At 36.5% G+C, this 20,788-nt stretch overlaps 1 protein-coding gene across 1 annotated transcript in view; it reads left to right on the top strand.

The window, feature by feature from the left end:
- The window catches only part of ablim2 (actin binding LIM protein family, member 2), an 84,978-nt gene that overhangs the window by 822 nt on the left and 63,368 nt on the right, over positions 1–20,788 (top strand). The window lies entirely within an intron of this gene.

The following is a 20,788-nucleotide window of genomic DNA, read 5'->3' on the forward strand; positions in this document are numbered from 1 at the left end:
TGTAGCAGCAAGTGTGCTTTTTATGTGAAGAATGTTCTGCGACCTCTATCCAGCTCTCACCTGTTCATGAAGTGGCTGCTTAATTGTTTTTTTTTGAATTTTTGTTCACAAAAGCTCTTTCTTTTTAGAAATGATCTTCTGGAGAAGAACATTTGAAACTAATTATGCATGATTTGGTTTGTACGTTCTGTATAACCTTATTTTCAGGTCAGCATGATGCTGAACTCATAAAAACTGATGGACGTTATAGCACAGCACTAAATCATAATGGGAGTGAAGCTAGTACGTTAGAACAGCAGTCTCAACTGGGTTTGCTTCAGAACACACAATATTTTTAATATGGAACATGCCCTGCCCACCTAGTTTAAATAGGCAAATACTTTCATTACTATCATTATTGCATTAAATGTGTTTCTAGAATTTTATATGTTTGGCAAAAGTTCTTCTGACCCTAATCGATGAAGTGTGTAGCAGTTCCTAACCATTTTCTCACAGTTTGAGCGTGATAAACCATGATGAACCAATTAATCCTGGAATATTGCAATAACCTAGCATAAGCATAACCATGTAGGAAGACACACCTTTGCCATTTTCCAGGATGACGATGTCATGGTTCATCAGGCTCAAAGGCTTTGTAAAAAAAAATTGTGGGAAGGGAGCAGGAAGAAAAGTCCAGACCTTAAATTGATTGAAAATCTTTGGGATGTGCTGTAGGAGACTTTACAGAGTGCCATCTTACCAATACAAGATCGTGACCAAAAATGTATGCATCTCTTGATGGAAATACATTTTGTGATGTTATTTCCGGGCAAGAATCTTTGTGGAAAATATTTCATTATTTATAACCTCCAATAAATTCTGCCTGTAAGTGCTTAGAAGCTTGTCACCTCTACTGAAATCTTGACCCATTCTTGAAAATGCTTCCAGAGCACTGATAATCTTTGGTTTTCACGTTACCACTTTGTTCTTTACGCAAAATATTTAATACAATTTAAATCTGAAGACTGCAGGCCACTCTAGAACATTCTCAGACCCTAAACCAAGTGCAAACAGATTTGGATCTGTACTTTGGGATGGCTGTCCTGCAGGAAAGTCCATTTTATCATCAAAGTTTAGTCAGCACTAAAGGCATCACTCTTTACCAAAATGGCTTGATACTTCAAAGAATTTGTCCTTCATGAAGTCAAGATTTCCACTTCCTGCAACAGCAAAGCACCCCATAACAAGACTGGACTGCCTTTGTGTTTGACCATGGAGATGTTCATAAGCTTTGCCTTTGTTTTGCACCAGAAATGCCACTGATCCACGGGTCCAAGAAGTTCCTGTTTCGACACTTCATAAAACATTCTTCCAGAACTCTAGTCTCTCTGAATTAAAAGGCAGACTTGAATATGCTCAAATTATGTTCTTCTTAGTCAAGAGTCACATTTGGCAAGATGTCCCAAAATGAAGGTCAAGACTGTCTAGTTCTTTTGCTCTGCATTGGAGTGTTTTTTTCTTTTCTTCCTTTCAACAGGTAATATAGCTTTGGCACTAAATTGAGGGGTTTTGCGTGGATCAAACATTTTTATTCTCCTTAATGATGATGTGCATTTTCCTCAACACCCTCAAAGGTTTTCTGGTACAATACGTTTTAATCTTATAAGGCTGCCAGATGTGCCTCTATGTACTTTTAGTGTTTTGGAAATCTTGTAGCCATAGACTTTCTAATGTAATAAAACTATTTGTTCTCTTTAGATTTTGTCAGATCTTTTGACTTGGCCATATTTGCTGCTCAGCTTAAGCACATGCATGAGATAAATGTATGCATGTTTAACAGCACAAGCTAATTCAGTTGTGTTTTAGTTTACAGTGGCTTTATTGTGTTAAGAATTTTGGACCATATTATAAAAATAAGTGACTTAAAACAGCAGTGTTTAATAATTATGATGTAGCTGTATTACAATGAAAAATAAAAAAATCCTAAGCATTACATTATATATTCACATTATCACTTAATTTGACACTAAACTGTTATAGATGCATTGGAAAAAAATATTTAGGAAAGCTTAAATTTGTAAATAATTAGTCTGTAGACTATAAAAGTGTATATTGTTTATTTTTGTTCGTATCTTTTTTTATATTGTATAGTTTTGGTTACTATCTACCAAGTGAACGATGCATTTAAAAAACAAAAGAGTTTGAAGCATGTCCTTTGTCATTGACAACAAAATATGTTGGATTATGCAGGTTAAGATGTTTGTTTTTAAATCCCAAAGTTTTATACTCTTTACTTTTTCTAAGTTATTTGGTTGCAATTAAATTTGTGGGTTGTGGCGTTCTGAAGAACTGAGCAGACTGGATGTAGGATTTTTACAGCTGTTGGAAGCAAACAGAGAAATAGCTGGTGATATCACTGCTGTACAGTAAGTCCCTGAGAAAGAGGCACTAGTAATTAGCACTGAAATCTAGAGTGGGCCTGTGACATTTTCCTTGTCCTGGTTTTATTGGTACTGACTGAGAGGAATGGCCTCCAGCTTATTCAAACACTTCAGTAGAGTCTAAATACGAAGGCTCATTTTTCACATAAAGTGGAAGCTGTTTTCAGCTATTTAAGGTGCTGTTCTGACCTGCAAAAATCAGAAAGGAGAGACAAATTGGATAGCATATGTATGAAAAAGTGTTTGAAATATACACCCTTGCCTTCTGCATGAACCCTGCTGGTTTGATAATTGAGTCTTGGTTGGATGCGTGCTGGGAGAATGCTGTTTCATCACCAGCAGGTGTTTTGGAGGGCCATTTCATGAACAGGATCAGTGTATTTAATACACATGCATGCAACATTGGCTGCTATATTACACATATGTATATGCTATTAGTGTTAAAATATGTTTTTGCATTGTGTAAAATTACTTTTGTATTATAACTAAATCAGTACATACATGTCATAAGCTAATGTGCTTGTATTTATATGGGAATTATTTGAAGATGGTTTAAGCAGTTTTTTTGACCAACCCTTTCTACTGTCAGACCATGACGCATTTGTTATGTGCTTATTTGCTTTGAGCTTTACTTTACTCTTTACTTTTGAGCTGTATTTGTTAATATGACCAGTTATTTGCACTTTTAATCAAAATAGGCTTCAGTTTACACATCATACCGCAAAGGCATGCTTTTCAGAGATGACCTGCTGGCATTCTAGTGACTGTGTGCAGTTGTCTGTGTGCATATTCTGTTTAATTTTCTTTAAACGCTTCAAATTACAGATGGGGTTACTTTGCTGTCATGTTTTCTTGAGTGTACCATAGCCTCTGCACATGCACATCAGTAATAAAACGTATATGATGCATTTAGTTTTGAACATCTTCATTGTTTTATAAGAACGAAGCTCTGCTGAATAAAGGACTGCTGAGTTAGTGTTCATGAACAGTTTGCATGACACCCCAGATGGAAGTTAATTTGTTTTCATCAAAATCTGTCGCCAGCTTGTTCATGAGATACTGATACAATGTCAAACCACAGGCAATTTGCATGAATGTACTCTGTCCTTCATTTTGCACACTTTGAATATCTCTAAATATATCTCTGTCTGATCAAGTATGCATCTTATCCCAAAAGTCAAGCCAGAAGCATCAGATCTCGAAAATAATGGTTGTTTGCAATGAAGCGGAGTGGGCCGACACCCTTGCTTCACCCTTGTGTGTGTGAATGTTATTGTTGATGTATCTGTGACTGAAGGGAATGTAACAGCAGAGTGTGAGGATTCTCTAACCATCACCCCTCTCATCCTGTCATGGAAACCAGATGAGTGCTGGGGTTATGGGGATAAATCCAGAATGTGGCATCCCTGTGCTAAACCGGATTTACCAGATCTTGATTTGGCGGTCAGTGTTCTGAGCTCAGAATCGGTAAGTCAGCAGGAAGGGCTGGCTTTTCTAGGCTTTTTATCTATGTTTTGGTTAACTTTTTTTTTCGTTAATCCTAGAAAAACTGCAGTGACAAATGTTTTTTTCCAAATAGTACAATCCCATACTCTGCTTTGATGCATCATTTGAGAAATGACTTGAATATTTGTCTTTTAAACCACATTTATTAAACAATTAAACCAGTAATGACTTTCTGATTAACCAGTCTGAGCTCAAATGAATCAGATTTGGCTGTAAAAAAATTGCATGGCATCTAAGGGCTATATAATATACACTAAATTGCCAAATGTATTGGGACAGGGATACCCTCCAAATCATTACATTTTATTCCAATCACTTCCATAGCTACATATGTATAAAATCAAGGACATAGGCATGCAGACTGCGCTAACAAACATTTGTGAAAGAATGGGTAACTCTCAGAAGCTCAGTAGAATTCAAGCGTGGTCCCCTGCATCCAAGCCTTACATCACCATATGCAATGCAGAACGTTTAATGCAGTGGTGTAAAGCACGCCGGAACGGGACTCTAGAGTAGAGGAGACGTGTTCTCTGGAGTGATGAATCATGCTTCTCTGTCAAACAACCTGCCTGACTGCGTTGTGCCAAGTGTTGTTTGGTGGGATTATGGTGTGGGGTTGTTTTTCAGGGGTTGGATTTGGCCCCTTAGTTCCAGTAAAAGGAACTCAATGCTTCAGCATACATTTTGGACAATTTCATGCTCCCAACTTTGTGGGAACAGTTTGGGGATGGCCCCTTCCTATTCCAACTTGGCTGCACACCAGTGCACAAAGCAAGGTCCATAAAGACATGGATGAGCGAGTTTGGTGTGGAGGAACTTGACTGGGCTACACAGAGTCCTGACCTCAACCTGATAGAACTTTGGGGTGAGAGGGGTGATGGTTAGAGAATCCTCACACTCTGCTGTTACATTCCCTTCAGTCACAGATACATCTTTGGGATGAATTAGAGCGGAGACTGTGAGCCAGGGCTTCTTGTCCAGCATCAGTGCCTGACCTCACAAATTCGCTTCTTGAAGAATGGTCACAAATGGTCCCATAAACACACTCCTAAGCCTTTGAAGCTGTTATAGCAAAGAGTGAGCCAACTCCATATTAAACCCATATGGATTAAGAATGGGATGTCATTTAAGGTCATGTCCTTGGCATGGCAATGGGTATGTTGATGTTTGGTCTTGGCCGAACAGATCTGCTACACTGCTGCTGCTGCAGAGCAAGTATGGGACTTGCTACTGCCAATATAACATGCTGCTGTGAGCCAGTAAGACATTCTGCTGCTGTGCAATAGTGTAAATTATTTACCCATTGCAGATCTTTACAGGTGCAGGTGGGGTAGGTGTAGGGTTTCTGAAAATGTGCTTTACTGCTAAGCCAAATGCTAACTAAGACTTTGAAGATTGAGCATGCAATTTCATTTGTTACTGATACAGTAGGAACCAATCAGCTCTGCCCTGTAGAGTATGATGTGATTGCAACCATGTTGGGTTAAGGACTTATAGCCTGGCACCATCTAGGGCAGTGGTCTCCCAACTCAGACCTGAAGGGCCACTGTCCTGCAGAGTTTAGCTCCAATCCCAATTAAAAAACCTGAACCAGCTAATCAGTGTCTTACTAGGCCCTAGTTAAACACTGGCTGCATCAGAAAACCTAGGCAGCTGACTCGTTGCCTCGCTGCCTTATCAGACAATGGCTTGTAAGGCAGCGATTTGTGCATGAAAGGCAGTGTAAGGCAGTGTAACATTTTAATGATCTACAGCATAATATAGAGAGCTTTGGTGAGAACTAAACAAATATTTATTTACTACATTAGTAATTTCTCGCTAAATGACGTTTGAAATGAAATGTGTTTATTTGGGATTGGAGCTAAACTCTGCAGGACAGTGGCCCTCCAGTTTGGAGTTTGGAGACCCCTGTTCTAGAGCATCATGACAGAATTTTGTATATATGTTCTCCACTGTTCTGCTTTTGATTCGTGGTTGGTTTCCCTCCATCACAAATTCCCCGGGATACGAGAGCACACTTGTTTGGCTAAAAATGTTTTTGGCCAATGCACCCCTGGTACATATAGCTATGTTTTGAAAGTGCCTTTTCAGAGAAATCAGCCTACAGTGGAAACAATTGCTTTAGGATTTGCTTTGAAACTATTTTTTTACTAATAATTACAAAGAAACACCAAGAAACTTTTAATTAAACATGAAATTCTAAAGTATAAATACTATAAAACATACTGCAATAACCTTTCTTTTATTTAAAACTTAATTTTTTGTTTTGTTTTACAGGATTGCTTAGTTACACTTTCCCTCATAGATTTCCATAATCTAATGTATGTTCTCACCCATAGTTGCATGTGTTGCTGAGATTTGACACCTGAGCACCGCTGCTGTGCTTTAGAGGAGTCTCGGGTTACGTGGAGAGAGTAAAGGACCTCAGTAAATTATTCATAACTTGAATCTTAAGGGTGTCTGAGTTGAAGCGAGTAGAGTACATCCCCATCCTCTGTTATCTTTCTCCTTCTGTGGCCCCAATTACTCTCCATTAGCTCAAGCAAAGAGGATATGAAATGAAGTTGACGTAAAAGTGCTGAAGGACTTTTAAATGAAAATCAAAGTGTAGAGAGAGAATTTTTTGACACTGGCTGTGTTCGTGTGTAGGTGTATGTGTATGTGTGTGTGTGTGTGTGTGTGTGTGTTTCCTTGTACTCTGATGAAGTGCAGAGTAGGCTGTGCTTTGTCAGCTCTCTCTGTACACTGTCACCTACAGACAATGAATATGTTTACATGTGCACCAATAATGTGATTATTTCCAATAATCAGAGTAAGGACTTAAACACAATAAGATGTTTACATGATGAGCGTATATATATATTTCCCCTTCATAAAGTTTCATTCAGAAATTAATTATATTATTTTATTATACATTTGATATATTCTTTAATATTTTAAATAGTCTAATTCTTCTATACAATTTATTTATATAAATGAAGTACCATTTTTTAATTTATTTAAATTTATTCATTTTTAAATGTATTTTTATTTTTTTAAAAGCCCCATTTATATATAGATCTTAATTAGTCAGCATAATAATACAGAGATTCTGTTTACATAAATATATATAGAAGAGGTGTTTAGATTTGGTTGGGTACAACGTAACGTTTTGGTGGTTGGCAACTCTTCCGCCTCTAACTGTCCTGCTTTCTATTGATCCAGTTGATAAAGAGCCTGAAAATATGTTTGCTAGCTTAATTGGGTAACAATATGTCACTACATGAAGAAAATGCCCACGACTTGTCAAAACTTTACAAATAAATCATCTCAAAGGACATGAAAAATGAGCACAGTTAGATTTGTCAGGCACATGTTCTCTATCTTTGCAAATCATACAAAGGAAATTATGTAATGTGTTTTCTTTGAAGGAACTTGGCTCACTCTCCCTCTCCCTCTCCTGCTCCTTTTTTTTTCTCTTTTCCCATCTTTCACCTTAGAACAATGCCCCTTTTATTATTTTTTTCCATGGATTGCCAGCCCAGATTCCCAGCAGTGTCTAAACAAGCATTTTTAACAGTGATTACAGAAACTGAAGCCAGATGCTTTTGGCAGCAAATTAGCAAGTAAAAAATTAACCATAATTAGTTTGGTCTTCCATTTAGTGTGAATCTTCAACTTTGGTCCATGGAAAGGAGAAAACATTTTGCACTCAATCCTATAGTGAAGTATGTGATGTGAGAAAGTGCTGGAAATTCCCTGCCTTTTTTGCAAAGGCCCCTGACAGGTGCTAGCTTGGCCATTCACAGGCATGATCATTATTCAAGACTTATAGAGGACATGTGAGAGAGTGAGATATGACTGGCTCATGCTTCGTGATTAGACATCAAAGAGTGAACTGTGTACAGAGACAGATCTGGAGTGCGAGTGAGGGCTTTTCTGAACTGGAAAAGATTTGTGCCCTTCTGACCTCATAAATTTGTTAATTAAACGGACCGGGTGTGTGAAAAGTTCTGCGGTTTATAAATGCCTGTCATGACTCCGTTCAAATTTCAGAACTTTTATTAGAGCAACTTTATTCAAGTGCGGTCTTGCTGATGGAGCACTGATGATAACATCTCGGATATCATAACTGTTGTGTCAGGCATCTAATCCATCACAATCCAGGCCTTTTCCAATCAAAAGTGGATTCTACACGACTATATAATAATTATATTAGATTGCAAAATAAAAGTAACAAAATAAGGAAGGAGTCAGGTAAGGCAGAATGTGGCATTATGGGAAAACAACGGCTGTACACTTCTAAATGACAGCAAAGGCAGTTTGTCACTTTGATATTTTTGTTGTTGTTGTTATTAATATTTTGTTGCAATATTTTTGTGTCCATCCAAACTTGTCACAATTTGTCATTTAGCTATATTCAATTTTATTTTAATAGTTTTTATAGTTTCAAACATATTCCATATTCTTCATTTTCATCACTCTTCATTCGTATTTAAAGTGGTAAAGTGCATTGTGCATTTTAGAGCTTTCTTTTAACCTTGTTTCACTAGTTCACACTTACATCAAATTAAATAGAGTAAAGATTATGCGTATTTGGCGTGCCGTCCGGGGGAGGGCGCCGGGCTCAGAATTATGCCCGAACTCAGAGTTATATATATATCTATATATATATATATATATATATATATATATAAGTGCATTGACCTCGAGGTGGTATATATATATATATATATATATATATATATATATATATATATATATAAAAAATATTTAATATAAAATATATTAAATATATATATATATATATAAAATATTTAATATAAAAAATATTAAATATATATATATATATATATATATATATATATATATATATATATATATATATATATATATATATATATATATATATATATATATATATATTAAATACATCTTTTTTTTTTTTTTTTTTTTGCATTTGTCATGATTTTGTTGCAATATCTTTGTGTCCATCCATGTAACTTGTCACAATTAGTCATTTAGTTATATTCAAATTTATTTGATTAGTTTTTATAGTTTCAAACATATTCCATATTTTTCATTTTATTCACTCTTAGTTTTCTTCTTTCGTATTAAAGGTGGTAGAAAGTGCATTGACCTTGTTTAATTCCTCTATAAAAAATATGGTAACGTTTTAGTAATTTTTTATTTGTTTTATTTTTATACAATTTATATGTCTATATTATTTTATACAATATATATTTATTGCCACTTGTATTTGGGAAATGACAAAGATATTGTAACAAAATAATGTTTTATTTTTTCTTACAATGCGGGATACATTGTAAAAATAAAATAAAAACATTATTTTGTTACAATCTCTTTGTCATTTATATTAAAATATATTATAAGATTGGGTATAACTAAAGTTATAATTGTTTTTATAATTGCATTGAACTGGAGGTTGTAACCTTTTCAAGTTGCATATAGGAAAGTTACACACATATATCTCGTGTTGATATCAGGTTGTTTCACACTGTTTTCCCAACTGGGCTGAATGATAGTCCAGCTGCGTACCTCACACAGAGAAAATACGGGGAACGCCCTCGGATATTTGGGAAGGGGTGTCATGTTTTTGATCGAGAAGCTTCTATTTATAATGGATTGCTTCAATCGCTCGAGTGTGTGCGCTCTCAGGCGCTGAGACGGGAATCATATGACATTGCGTTCATTCCTGTGTCTCTGTGACACGCGCTGCGGGACGCGCATTTCTCCGGTGCTCGCGAGAAGAGCGAGCGTTAACATGTACCACACCGCTGTACTCCACTGAAATACTGTCGGATATTTATTCAAACTGCAGTCTCGTTATCTTATTCACAGAATAGTCGTGATAACGTGAGACGATGCCTGAAGAAAAAGGTAAGCTATGTTGTGCTTTCACGCTCTGGTCATAACCTATTTTATTATTTCAGATGGCGGTTGTGCCTCTTTGTCAATGGAAACCTATGTCAATGATGCTGTATGTTGACTTCATTGCATTAATATCGAAGCATAAGAGCGTATTCTAAAATTGTGACATTTAGTCCTCGTCATCATTAGCTGCTATGAGATTGACATTTCCAGGAGCATTCGGTGAAATAGCTGAAATTTCATGATGCATTTTGTGACATTTTGTGACAATTAGCGAAATATAAATACATATTTATAATTACACATATTACATTTTTAGGATTTTTGTTAGATTGAGGCTCTGCAAAAAATATTTAGACTGTTGACTATTAAAACAACAACAATAACAACAGCCCACCTAAAGAATATGCATGTCTTTGGCAGAAGGACATGCTGTTACACTCCAAGAGCTCAAATGCAATCTGGCCTTTTTGGACAGCAGTCTAAAGATATTTTTGCTTTGTGTGTGTGTGTGTGTGTGTGTGTGTGTGTGTGTGTGTGCGCGCGCGTGTGTGTTTCTATCCCGGTGAGGGCTCCAACCTGAATGCACACTGACTGACTAATGGGGACTCATGTCACTGTGGGAACCTAAATTGAGGTCGCCATGAGAAAACAATCTTATAAATCATAGAGAATGAGTTTTCTTTTAAAAATTAATTTGCAGAAAGTTTTATGTGATGTGTGGATGTGGGGTTAGTGTAAGGGGTTAGAATATACAGTTTGTACAGTATAAAAACCATTATGTCTATGGAGAGTCCTCACAAAGATACCGATCTAGAGAGTGTGTGTGTGTGTGTGTGTGTGTGTGTGTGTGTGTGTGAGAGAGAGAGAGAGAGAGAGAGAGAGAGAGAGAGAGAGAGAGAGAGAGAGAGATAATAGGGGAGGGGAAAGGCATAATGGCCTACAGTCAAACCAAAAATTATTTAGACAACATAGCATTTTTACTAGTGGGTGCAGGACACTATAGTTAATTTATTTAAGTGAAGATAGCAAAAACAAAGTAAAATGTGACATTATACCCAAAAAATTCTTCATACAGTGGACTATCAGTAAAATTGATAAAAATTTGCGACCATAATTATTTTGACACTTTGTTCTGCTTAAGTGTTTTTTTTCTTTAATGGCTAATGCGACCTTTTACAGCACAGACTGAACAAAATGAATCATTACTTGGTTATTGGTTGACCTAAATTGGTATTATAATAATAAAAATAATAATAATACATTTTATTTGTATTGCATTCTACATTTGGAATAAATCTCAAAGTGCTACAAGATCATTTAAAAAAAATGGCAAAATACTAATAGATTTAATAGATAAAAGACATAAGCTCTCCCAAAAAGAAATGCTTTAAGTCCTTTTTTAAAAGTCTCAAGAGCTTGAGGTGCCCTCAGATGGTCGGGTAGGGCATTCCAAATCCGAGGAGTGGCAGAACAGAAAGTCCGATCACCCATAGTAGGTGGTTTGAGTTTATGGAAAAAAGTGATCGAGCTTTAGTTGAAGGTGTGAGTAATTATCTAATTGTGTACTTAAATTTAACAGCTGACAGCTGATTGCTTGATTGTAATCCATTGCATACCTTTCCATCAAAGTTATCTGACATCATCAAGATAAATTTGTTCTGATATTTTAACTCTGAGTTGTTGTCATTTTCTAAACTATAGCGAAAAAAACTGATCATGTGAGAAAATGTTGGAGGTGTCTGAATGCTGCTTGCAGCTTTAAATGTAGTTATTTTTTGAGTGGCAATTAAGGAGCTCTTCATTGGTCATTTAAGTTTAAAGTTTATTAAAGTTGTTGTGTACAAAAACGATTGAAACATTTTATGTGAATAGGAGTTGAAACTTGTTGGCCGATGGCTGATTGATTTCCAGTGAATACAGCATGTGATACAAGCTAATGCAAATTATGTAATACTATATATTTTTAAAAATTTGCTGTTTTTTAAATATTCACAAAATGCTGAAAATAGGAATTGTACAGGAATTGTGACCATAAAATGGCCAAATATTGTCTAATTCATTTCCAGGTCAGTATCAGTCAGTCAACTAGTTGCGATTTGTGAAAGGATTTCTGTGTGTTTACATGTATGTGGCCATCACAGGGACAAAAACACATTATTGTTACCTGACACCTTGACATTACAAAGCAACTACACTTAACTGGTGGGTAGGTCTCACTGTCACACTTTCACAAGGGCAAACACATCCAAGTCATGATATAACTGTTGGAAGAGTCTCAGCAGATGCAGAAATACCCATAGTGCTGACTGTGGTGCCAGTAAACAAACTCACTGCCTCTGCACCGCCCCTTATCGAAACAGATCTGGATGAAAGATGGAGATATGAAAAATGACAGGTAGTTTTTTTCTTTGCATTTAATTGTGCCTCAGGTACTTTTATCATCTGTCCTTGTGAAATCGGGAGATCACTAAACATTAGTGATCATCTTCCTTAAAATCCATTACTGTGGCTCCTGTTGTTTTCCTCCCGGGCAGAAAGCTGCTAAAATGGAGTTGCCTCAAAATGGGCACTCCATGGTTACGAGCGTGTAATTTGCTTTAAAATCCTTTAATCATCCTGCCATGTAGGAGGATCATCCTTACACACACAGCTGCAAGCCTTGTGGACAAATTAGTGCTAAAAGTTTCTTGTAGATTTACTTGTGAAATATTGGCTGGGACCTCAAATTCTTTTAATTTCATTGGATTTTTCCTGATCAGTACACAGCAAGCTACTTGTTTTCACTCAAATATCTGAAAATTGTTAAAGAACTTAAAGGAAGTGTATGTAATATTGTGGCCAAAACTGGTACTGCAATCACTTTCAAATGACTGTAGAGCGGCGTATTCCCTATCTCCCTCCCCTTGATTCGAGGTTGCCAGATAGGCTGCGGGATCCAGCAGGAACGTTTGTAGCTGCAGCTGTGGTAACTAGAGCAGAGCTGGCAACCCGGATGACGAAACACTACTGACTTTGTGATTGGTGGATAGGTGGAGGGTGGAGCTTCAGGCCAAAACACAACATGTCGACATCAACATCAGTTGAGGGCTGCAACAACAAATTTAATATGACAATATCCTGGCCGGACTACTGTTGTCAGGAATATAAGTATTTGAAATGAACATGATTTCTTAATGTCTAGTGACATATCAGGGCCATTTTATGATTAATTAAAAATACATTTCTTAAACAGTTCCTTTAAATAAAGTGAGTCTACAGCTTCACAGTGATGCATACTTGTCTGTCTGTGTAATTCCAAGTTAATCTTTATTGGATTATTAGATATTTATTGGTGCTTGCTCATTTCCCCTACTTTTACATTTAGATGACCTTTGCTGTCATCTATTTTTAATGGGATAGTTCACCCAAAAATGAAAATTACCCCATGATTTACTCACCCTCAAGCCATCCCATGACTTTCTTCTTTCAGATTTATGTTAAAAAATGTCCTGGATCTTACAAGCTTTATAATGGCTGTAAATGGAGGATATTTTTTATTTTATTTTTACAGAATTTACAGATTTTGAAACCCAAAAAGGCGCATCCATCCATTATAAAAGTACTCCACACGGCTCTGGGCAGTTAATAAAGACCTTGTGATGCGTGACAGTGATGCGTTTGTGTTTTTTTTGTACTGTCATTCACTACCATTAAAAAGCTATATATTTTTAAATATAACTGAACTGTGTTCACCTGAAAGACTTGAGTGTAAGTAAATCATTGGGTAATTTTTCATTTTTCGGTGAACTATCACTTATAATATCTATTTATTTATTGTCCATTATTTTTCTGTCTATCTATATTCATCTGGCTTGCTGTCTGCATGTGTATGTGCACAGTCTATAATCTTTTGATATTTAAGGAGGATCATCAAAAATTATCTTTGACTATTAGGTCACTCTGAGGTCAAGATGTGACTACTTAATGTGATTTCATGATCCTGTACATGTCAGTGGGAGTGAATGAGGTGAAGGTTAGGCAGAAAATATGAACCTCCTCTCATGACTTATAGGAAGCAGCTTTGACATGGACAGTTTGGTATTTGAAGAATGGAGGAGGTCTTATATAACTATAGACATATAATTCATTATTGAATTATGCAGTGCAAGAGAGTAATATGATGAATGTTCTAGCATTTAAAGGCTTTCTATTGTACAAAACAAGGCAAACGATGGGTAATTTTTAGCTAGGTGAGTGGCAGAGGGATACTGCGGTGGAAATCAGAGCCTTTCAAACACACTGACATGTCAGCCATGCACATGGACCTCAAGCAGAATGTAGTAGGGCATGATGGAATCCCCATGGGTTGAATAGATGCTCTATTTATGGAAAACCTGCTTAAAGATGGATGACTCAAACGAGCAAGTCTGTGAAATTATGGTGTGTGTGAGTTTAGGGACATGTGGAACAAACTCTCCCCTTACGCTGACCTTTAGCTGGTTGTGCTAACAGAGGTTTGATGATATTTGATGTGGACATCTGAAGCATGCAGATCAGTGTATGAACAGAGCGGGGTGTGACAGTGATAGGGATCTTACTACTGCAGTACGGCTTCATGCCTTAGTTCCTTTCACCACAGATCTTTGGCTCAGGTTGAAATGAATCAGAGACTGAAAACTCTGGTTGTTTTTGTACTTCATGAGAAATGGATAATGATCCACCCTGACTTATCGAGTTTTTATCAGAGAAGATGTGGTTAGGCCTTAAGATTCATTCACTGTGTTCTCTCTTTTATGTGGTTTTCTAGTTTATTGAAGTCTTGTGCTGGCTGGCACCAAAATCCTCTTTGTACACCATATAATATGGGCTTTTCACACTTGACAGGGGTTTGTACATACAATGATAGTCAAATGTTTGGACCTCAACATTCTTGACTTGTTGGAAATCTCTTCATCATTTGTGTTTGGCGTAACTGTTCAAAATGTTTAAAGGCACAATATGTAATTTCCACTGGGGTAGCTTATTCAAAACAAAGGTGTAGCTGATGCCTTGATTTTGCAGAAACATAGTTGTTGTCTTCACCCCTACAGCCGGTGAATAAGAATACAAAACATTTGTTATGATGCTATGCGTTCACTCAGTGGCTACTATTGGACACTTGTTGTACACTGCAGTAAGCTAGATCGATATTAGGCATGGTAAAACATGGTACTCGCAGGAGATCAAGAAAACAAGATTGAGCTATATAACAATGATTTGTTTTCTGTCAATGAATGTAGAAAAACAGTTGCTCACCTGTCTAATAAAACGTATAATATATTAAAGCGTATTTGGTGTTTCCATGGTTTCTCGAAAATCGAGGGTTACGTGGTATGATGTCATTGATAGGCGACACAGACACTGTCTGTGTCCTGGTTAAAATGGCTTATTTCTCTGTATTTAAAAATTCTTGGAAACGTTAGGGATAATGTACACAAGTCAATATATAACATTTCTAGTGGTTTTTAGATTTTAACTTACATATGGGGCCTTTATCTTCTTTCCCTCAGATGCTGAAATTAAACATCATGTTCTGGGAGGTAGAAAGCACATGAATGTTTAATAAGGGAACCTTTAAGACCTTTAATTGGCTGTTTGTTTGCCATAACATTTAACTCCTTTTCAAAAGTTGTGAAATGTTGCTTGACCTAGTGTTATTTTAGCATGATTTATTTACAATTGTATTATTTATGATTATTTCAGTTAATTATCCAGACAACATTTGTAATATTCATTTTAAGGTTTTTATCTAGTAATTATATTTTATTTTATTTTATTTAAGCTTTATTTCAATTAACAATTTTTACTCTGGTCTAGAATGCTAAAGTTTGTCATCCCTGTCCCCATAAGTCTTTGTTTTTCCTGTAGTAGTGGAATTATCCTGGCATTTATTAAATGCATTGACTTCTTTATGGTTTATGGGCCTTCATGCTTCTTTATTGGAAATATACCTTCTGCTAAACATTGCTGTTTATGAAAATACTGCCAGTGTTCTGTGATTTGACTGTAACCTCAAATGATTAATTCATGTATAAAGCATTTACATACCGTCAGCTTGCTAAAGTGACTTTCCATGGTTGTTGTTGTGTTTTTAAGGTTGGATTATCGTAAATGTCCTCTGTTGTTTAACAACTCTACCTGATTTGTGAAAGCAGGAAATAGCTTTAGCTTTAAAGGGGTCTTTAAACATTTCCAGAATGCTGTTTCGGAGGTCCGGCAGCACAAGAGTCTCTCTTAGGATCTATTAAAACATGTGGATGTTGTGGAGGTCCACAGAGCATAAAGTATTAATGAACTGGTGGATGAATGGTGCAAGTGAAAAGAAATAACATATTAACCAGCCTGTTTCTGTTCTCTTTCATCAGCCAATCTAAATGATTAACAGTAGGAGTGTGACACTAGCTCACGAGACGAGACACAACATTGGGGTTACGAAAACATAAAATGTATGACTGGAAAAATAGTCTGCAGGTGCATTTTGAAATGAACTAATCATTTTTTAATTAATGTCATTTCAGTTCTAATTTCTGAGTATGAGTTATCATATGCATTGTAAGCCACAATATGTAATAGTGTTGTCAAAAATATCGATATTTCGATATATATCGATACTGGAATATCTGAAACGATACGATTCTCAGTTTTTACAGTATCGATATCAGCTGTGCTCTCCTCTCTGACCGTCAGCGAGTTGACACGGTTGACACACACCGGCATATTCTCACTCAGCCCGGTTAACCTCTGAGCACGGCGAACGCGCGTTCTGCTGGAATTTTTCCTCATGACAGTGTGTTAGTGTTAGTGAGTGATCGGTCTGAATTTCGCGCGGGATTGCTCATAAATTAATTCTACTAATCCCCGCAGATTTCGTGCTCCACATCTGAAGCGCACACACACATAGCCTACCGTAATAAAGCCGCCTCTGACATGATACAAGTGCAAACATTTGCTTCCTTTTCCAGCTTATTATTGGTCAAATACACTCAAAGAATTATCTGTGCACATCTGGAAGAGTATTAACGTAAACGCAGTCGCAAACAGTTCAGGAAGAACGAGGAACAGGAACAGTGTTTAGGATCCATGCGTCCGTTAGTCTTAAAGGGACCGCAGTCATTTGTTATTCAAACTACAAAAAGACAAACGATCAACTGCTCTTGACTGATCAACTTGTGTAACTTTAATAGTTTCATCTGTACGCTATTGAATTTTTTTTACAAAGAACATTATCCAATGTTGTTTTAAATGTAATTACTATGCATTTTTTTAATTCAGTTTCTTATCTGAATATTAGACTTACCTGAAAAAATAAAGCAGTCTGTTTAATTTGTATCTTCTATTCTATTGTATTTATTTGTGCTATTGTTTGTAATCTGTTTATTTGTTCTTATTTTATTACTGTTTACTCGTCTTTTTAAATTCAATTTACCATTCGAAATCAAGCTTTCTTGTGTTGTGTGTAAGCTATTGCAACACGTTACCCCATTGTAAAAAATACATTGAGATAGCAAAAATTTGTGAGATAATTTTAATAGTAATTGATCAATTGATCAATAATTGTTCAAATCAAAACGATGCCCAACCCTAAGGAACATGCGGGCCAAATGAAATTTTAGTTAAAAATAACAATGAATAATAAGTTCTGTTGTCATATTAAGCATCTTATCTTATTTATTTATTTATTTATTTTTTTACTGTGGTATCGATTTAGTATCGATATATCGATATTTTAGTCTGATATCGTATCGAAGTCATAATTTTGGTATCGTGTAAAAGGATTCTCTCCTGTATGATTCCTCATGAGTCTCTTCAGACCTTACTGTACATGAATTATGAGCTTCCAGAACATGTATGTGATCTCCTAATTAAACTCCTTTAGACAAATTGAACACAGAAACAAAAACAGTATAAAAAGCAGTCTTGTTAAGTGCAAACCATAGGTGCAACCATAATCAAAGTACTCTCTCAATATTCAAAGTGCAAACAGAGATTAGAGATAAGGGGTTTACAACTACACAGCCCAGCCTAAAATAGCTTTGATATTGGGAAACAGGCTAAATTGTATGTAGCCTAATTTGCACAGATTCGTGATCGCACATACTCGGTGTATAGGGAGGGAGCGGTGGTGCTAAGCACGCATTCTACAAGATAAGACATTTAGCAGACGAATCCTCCGCCATAGTCTTGTCAGTCATCTCACCTTACTCGCCTTCAGACTAGCACGCCCATGGGTGAACAGATGGGCATAAGTGCATTTGCTATTTAAACAACGTGGAGCTGGAGGTGAAAATGATAACTGTGTTGGGTTGAAACAAGCTAAAAACACTTGTTGGCGTCGCATTGTGCCCGGGTGTATGATAGGGCCCCCATTCTTAATTTGACCTGTCTGGTTCAGATGACATTATCTGACTTATTCAAAGAGGTTCGAAGAATATCTTGTTACTTATGATGTAACTTATGCCAGACTATTGGATAATGTTAATCAACAGCCAAATAGCTTTTTAGGCACCGTTTCTAGAAAACTCACTTTTGAGCTGTCTCCTTTCTCCTTTCATTATCCAACAAATGATGATGGATGAAAGTTCTTCTCTCCTTTTTTTTCCTGAAATATGTCATATTGTAAAAGTGGTTGTGAATGTCTCGTCACATTGACTTTCTTTCTTATACTGTGTGTGACCACTATGACATGACAAATGCAGTCAAACACACATATAATGACTGGTGTAGTTTCATCCCGACGTACTTTTATCTAATTTGTGTCAAAGGTTCAGCAAGTCTATGTGACCGAACGGAAACCAGCATCTCTTAGAAACTTCTCAACGAATAAAGGACAAAAACAGGTTCTCGCCTTTGAGAACAAGCAATAACACATTTATCTATAGCTATTTGTCCCAGACTTCACAAAGTGCACCTGTTTTGAAAATCCTACTACATAATGGAACGGGCTGTCCAACAGAACCAGTTTTGCTACACGCCCTTTTAAAACAAGAGGTTGAAGGTCTTTCTCTGGCTGTGTCTTGGACTGTATATGAAGTGTTTGTTTGAGTTTACACGCCTTTGTAATGAAGTAGGTGTGAAGGTTGGGTGCCAAACAGGCACCTAAAAATTCACAAAGAGGGAAGAGCACTGACGTCATCCATGTCTACCTCACAGTGGTGTGAGAGGGCACAAGGTCATGTAATTTAAAAATATAAATTGATTAGGAATTTTCCATATAGATTTTTACAGGCGTTTCTATGTATTATGTATTGCACACTTAATGGACAATGTCCTGACATATAACTTTTACATTTTTCTGCATCACCTAATAAAAAAGGAATTCATTCCCATGAATTAAAAAAAAAATTCCCTTGTTTAACTACACTATTATTGTCAGGTCGTGACGTGATGTGGACAACTTCAGAATTGACTTTTCAAAGTAGCTAACATATTACATATAAAAAAACAAGAGAGTCTAGTATAGCAACCTAGTATCTAGTATCTGCAAAGCAACCCATTTTGAGAGAGAGAAAGTTTTCATAAAATTTGTTTGTGAAAGTGCGTCTCGCAATTTTTTTTAAAATAACTGAATTGATTTTGTAATCTGTGGATGATAACGTGCATGAATGTTTGCGAGATATTCCCGCATTATAAGTGCGAAACCTCCTGGAATTATTAAATTTATGCGCATTACCAACAATCTTTTGCCGAAATTCGAGCCCTGATTTTCTATTAACCTTCATTCAACCTTCCCTATGTCTAAAATTATAAATTTTTAAGGGCCGGCTCCTTTAAGGCTTGTCAGTAAAGGCCACTGTTATGATTTCATTTGCAAACTCTCCATTACTGTAATAGTTCCACTGAAGCTGAGTCAATTTTCTGACCCCAATTGCAATTTATTCCATTATTCAAAAAGCATATAAATACACAGAATACTAATGAGCAAATGAGCAACAGCTGAATGCAATGAAACCAAAAGCACATGGCATAAACACAAGGGAAACGTGGGGATCACATGACACATGAACACAAAGAGCCTAACCAAACACCAGCCTTAAAATTACTTCGTGCCTCGTTTAAAAAACAAAATGCTCCGAACAAACATAGAATCCTCCGACGTGATGCAGGACACCATTAAAATAAACCATCCACTTGTTTGCGGTGTAATGATGTATAACTATTTGTTGATGACATCCTGCTCCGGAGGCAGTCAAATGTAATTGCATGTGTGACGCCACAGATCCCTCAATATACAAACCAGCCATTTTTGGAGCTTGAATAAATAAAGGCTTTGTTTATGAGGAGAAGGATGTTTTAAGCTATGAAACTTACATATGTTTAAATGGTACAAAGATCTATTATACTGTATGCCAAAAGTTCAAGGCAAATTTGATTTCTCATGTCATGATCCGTTTAAAATTCCCACCTATTTTAATTTAGTCATTTATCTGAATTTGGAATATTATTCTAGCATAAAACGAGAGGTCGACCGATTAATCGGATTTGCAGATTAATCGGCACCGATAGCTGACCTTTATCGATCGTTATCAAAAATCAATACCGATAGTTTTTCCGGTTTGTGTCCATTGCGGGAGCGGCTGAGAAAGGTGCTGTTATTACACAGTAGCCTATGAGAGCTCTGCTAATGGTCTGCTGGTATCATATAGCGTGAGAGCGGCCTCTAGATGCCAAATAAAAAAACTATCACTGTTTACATTAACACGTGAGGACACCTGAGGCTGCGCGCTTCACAGCACACGCTGACACATCTGAAGTGCGTTTAAATCACCGAAAGGGAAACGGTATGAATACAGAAAACTTCAGTACATGTTGCCAAATCATTACAAAGTAATTTATTGGTGACTAGATGCTTTAGCAGCGTAAGAACAGCAGTATGTATGTACTTTTCTTTGTCGTCGAGGCTGAGAGGACGCTAACATTAGCAGTTACATTTACCTCAAGCAGTGAGGTAAATGTAACAACTAGTGGTGTAA

Source organism: Pseudorasbora parva, chromosome 21 (genome assembly GCF_024679245.1).
Source record: "Pseudorasbora parva isolate DD20220531a chromosome 21, ASM2467924v1, whole genome shotgun sequence".
Lineage (NCBI taxonomy): Eukaryota > Metazoa > Chordata > Actinopteri > Cypriniformes > Gobionidae > Pseudorasbora > Pseudorasbora parva.